Source organism: Musa acuminata, unplaced genomic scaffold (genome assembly GCF_036884655.1).
Source record: "Musa acuminata AAA Group cultivar baxijiao unplaced genomic scaffold, Cavendish_Baxijiao_AAA HiC_scaffold_969, whole genome shotgun sequence".
Lineage (NCBI taxonomy): Eukaryota > Viridiplantae > Streptophyta > Magnoliopsida > Zingiberales > Musaceae > Musa > Musa acuminata.
The window spans coordinates 1-5,000 of record NW_027021187.1 but is presented as its reverse complement, the minus strand read 5'-3'; positions in this window follow the sequence as shown (position 1 = coordinate 5,000).

The following is a 5,000-nucleotide window of genomic DNA, read 5'->3' as shown; positions in this document are numbered from 1 at the left end:
GAAGAGATCCGAGTGAATGGAAAGGAAAAAACAAAGCATGAATTCCACTTTCACTTTAAAGACACATGCGATAAAGATAGCCCAGTTTACGAAGATTCTTATCTTGATACCTATCAAGATAATTGGGAATTGGGAAGACTTGAAGAAGAGAAAAATGAAAAGACTTTTTTCTGCTTTGACTTTGAAAAACCTATTGTAACTTTTCTTTTCGATTATAAGCGGTGGAATCGTCCATTGCGATATATAAAAAATAATCGATTTGAAAATAGTGTACAAAATGAAATGTCACAATATTTTTTTTATACGTGTTCAAGTGATGGAAAACAAATAATATCTTTTACATATCCGCCTAGTTTATCAACTTTTTCGGAAATGATAGAACGCAAAATGTCTTTGTACATGACAGAAAAATTTTCCCATGAAGACCTATATGATTATTGGGTTTCTACCAATGAGCAAAAAAAATACAACTTGAGCAATGAATTGATAAGTCGAATAAAAACTCTAGAAGAAGAAGAAGAAGAAGAAGAAGAAGAAAGGATATCTCTTGCTCTAGATATACTTGAAAAAAGGACCAGATTATGCAACGATGAGAATGAGCAAGAATACTTGCCAAAAGCGTATGATCCTTTTTTGAGCGGACCGTATCGTGGAACAATAAGAACAATAAAAAAATTCTATTCACATACAATCATGAATGATTTAATTACTTCTACAAATGATTTAATTACTTCTACAAATGATTTAATTACTTCTACAGAAGAAGAAGATGTAGATTCCATAGAAACGTTTTGGATAAATAAGATTCATGGGCTCTTTCCTATTTCTAAAAATTCTCGAGAATTTGAACATGAAAAGAATCCGCTTGATGAGAAATCATCATTTAATTATATTGTTAATTTCTTAACGTCAATCGATGAATCTTCTTTATTTTTATTGGAAGAAGAAAGAAGAATTAATTCAGAAAGTAAAGCAAAATCCTTGAGATTTGTATTCGACATAATTACAACCAATCCAAATGATCAAACAACAACTGAAAAAAAATCCATTGGAATAGAAGAAAAAAAATCCATTGGAATAGAAGAAAAAAAATCCATTGGAATAGAAGAAATCAGTAAAAAGGTTCCTCGATGGTCATACAAATTGACCGATGAATTAGAAGGACTGGATCAAGAAAATGGAGAAGAACAGAAGGAAGATTATGAAATTTGTTCAAGAAAAGCGAAACGGGTGGTGATCTATACTGATAAAAATCTGGATACCGATACTGATAATATTGATCAAGCAGAAGCAGAAGCAGAAGCAGAAGCAGAAGCAGAAGAGGTGGCTTTGATACGTTATTCGCAACAACCAGATTTTAATCGGGGTATAATCCAAGGATCCATGCGTGCTCAAAGACGTAAAACAGTTATTTGGGAAATATTTCAAACAAATGTTCATTCCCCGCTTTTTTTGGATCGAATAGACAAAGTCTTTTTTTTTTCTTTTTTTGATAGATATAGATATCGAATAATTAATCTTATTTTTAGGAATTCCGTGGGGGGAAACCCAGAATCCGAAACTTCCGACTTTGAGGAGGAAGAGGAAGAGACAAACACTGGGAAAAAAAAAGACGAGGAGAAAAAAAAAAAAGAGGAAGATGAACGGATAACAATATCAGAAATTTGGGATAGCATTATATTTGCTCAAGCAATAAGAGGTTTGATGCTGATAACCCAATCTTTTTTTAGAAAAAACATTGTATTGCCTTCATTGATAATAGCTAAAAATATTGGACGTATGTTATTATTCCAATTCCCCGAGTGGTATGAGGATTTGAAGGAATGGAATAGAGAAATACATGTTAAATGCACCTATAATGGTGTTCCATTATCAGAAACAGAATTTCCCCAAGATTGGTTAACAGATGGTATTCAGATAAAGATTTTATTTCCTTTTCGTTTAAAACCTTGGCGAAGATCTAAAATACGATCTCATCATGGAGATCCAATGAAAAAAAAAGGAAAAAAAGAAAATTTTTGTTTTTTAACAGTTTGGGGAATGGAAACGGAACTCCCTTTTGGTTCTCCCCGAAAGCAACCTTCTTTTTTTGAACCCATATATAAGGAACTCAAAAAAAAAATTAGAAAAGTAAAAAAGAACTCTCTAAAAGTTTCAAAAGAAAAAAAAAGATGGGTCATCAAAATAGTTCTAGTTCTAAAACGAGTTCTAAAACGAGTTCTAAAACGAATAGTTCTAGTTCTAAAACGAATAGTTCTAGTTCTAAAACGAACAGTTCTAGTTCTAAAACGAATAATGAAGAAACTTGAAAAAGTGAACCAAATTTCTTTATTTGAATTGAGGAAGGGAAAAGTACATGAACCAAATGAAAATGCAAAAGATTCAAAAAAAAATAATCAGATTATTCACGAATCGACCATTCAAATTCGATCTATGAATTGGACAAATTATTTACTCATAGAAAAAAAAATGAAAGATCTTGCTGATAAGACAATCACAATAAGGAATCAAATAGAAGGAATCACAAAAGACAAGAAGAAAATAGTTCTAGCCTATCATGATAAAAGACCGGAATTACAAAAACATATTTGGCAGATACTTCAAAGAAAAAATACCCGATTAATACGCAAATCACATTATTTTATGAAATCTTTCATTGAAAAAATATACATAGATATCTTGCAATGTATGGTTACCATTTCTAAGGTTAATGCACAACTTTTAAAAAAAACAATTATCAATGAATCCATTTACAACGATGAAAGAAATCAAGAAGGAATTGATGAAACAGATCAAGATACAATGAACTTTATTTCGACTATAAAAAAGTCCTTTTCTAATCCTAATATTAGAAATGATTTAAACACTTATCACGACTTATCTTCCTTGTCCCAAGCATATGTATTTTACAAATTGTCACAAACCCAATTATTTAACAACCATCACCTGAGATCTGTACTTCAATATCACGATCACGGGACCTATCCTTTTATTAAAGACAAGATAAAGTATTATTGTATGACACGAGGAATATTTGATTCCAAATCAAGGTTTGATTCCAAATCAAGGCATAAGAAAATTAATAAGTCTGGAATGAATAAATGGAAAAACTGGTTAAAGGGTCATTATCAATATAATTTTTCTCGGAGCAAATGGTCTCGATTAGTACCGAAAAAATGGCGAAATAGAGTCAATCAACGTTGTACTATTCAAAATAAAGAATCAATGAAATTGTATTCATATAAAAAAGAAAAAGACCGATTAATTCATTACATGAATGAAAATTTTTGTGCAGTGGATTTATCGATGAGTCAAAAAGAAAAATTTAAAAAACACTACAGATATGATCTTTTATCACATGAATATATAAATTATGGGGATAGTAAGGACTCATACACACTGAAACCCGAATCGTTTTATGTATTGCTAAATATGACTATTGATGATTACCTAAAAAAAGGATATTTTATTGATACCCATAAAAATCTGGATAGAAAATATTTGGATTATAGAATTCTTCATTTTTGCCTTAGAAACAATAGTGATATTGAGAACAATAGTGATATTGAGAACAATAGTGATATTGAGAACAATAGTGATATTGAGGACTGGACCGATATGTATATCGGTACCGAAATTTATAAAAATACTAATAAAAATACTAAGACTAAGACTCATCAAAAAAAAATTTTTGATTGGATGGGAATGAATCGAAATTATTCTACCATATCAAATCTAGAACCTTGGTTCTTCCCAGAATTTGTGTTACCTTTTGATGCATATAAGATTAAACCGTGGATCATACCAATCAAATTACTTCTTTCTAATATTTATTATGAAAATGATATTAGTCAAAATCAAAATGAAAAAAATATTAGTCAAAATCAAAATGAAAAAAATATTAGTCAAAATCAAAATAAAAAAAATATTAGTCAAAATCAAAATAAAAAAAATATTAGTCAAAATCAAAATAAAAAAAATATTAGTCAAAATCAAAATAAAAAAAATATTAGTCAAAATCAAAATAAAAAAAATATTAGTCAAAATCAAAATAAAAAAAATATTAGTCAAAATCAAAATAAAAAAAATATTAGTCAAAATCAAAACATCAAAGATTCCGTTAAAATAGAATTTCAAAATTCCAACCAAGAAAAAGAGGGTCAATCAAATCTTGTATCAGATCCACAAAAACAAAACCAAAAGGAATATCTTGAAGAGGATTGCACGAGATCAAACATTAAAAAAGGTAAAAAAAAAAAAAAACAATCCAAGAAAAATAAGGAAGGAGAACTAGATTTGTTCCTGAAAAAATATTTTATTTTTCAATTAAGATGGGATGACCCCTTGAATCAAAAAATTATTAATAATGTTAGGATATATTGTCTCCTACTTAGATTGATAAATCCAAGGGAAATTGCTATATCCTCGATTCAAAGAGGAGAGATGCATCTGGATGTAATGCTGATTCAGAAAGATCTAGCTCTTACAGAATTAATAAAAAGGGGAATATTAATTATCGAACCAATTCGTCTATCTTTAAGAAGGGATGGAAAATTCATTATATATCAAACCATAAGTATTTCATTGATCGATAAGAGTAAACACCAAATTAATAGAAAATACATAAAGAAAAGATATGTTGATAAGAATAATTTGAAAAAATCCACTGGACGACATGGCAATATATTTGTGAATGGGGATCAAGATCATTATAATTTCTTTGTTCCTGAAAATATTCTATCTCCTAGACGTCGTAGAGAATTGAGAATTCTAATTTGTTTCAACTCTCATAATCGGGATATTGTGAATAGAAATCCAGTATTTTGCAACGAAAACAACATAAGAAACTCTGAACAATTTTTGAATGAGGACAAACGTCTTAATACGGATTTAAATAAATTAATTAAATGCAAATTGTTTCTTTGGCCCAATTACCGATTAGAAGATTTAGCTTGTATGAATCGCTATTGGTTTGATACCAATAATGGTAGTCGTTTCAG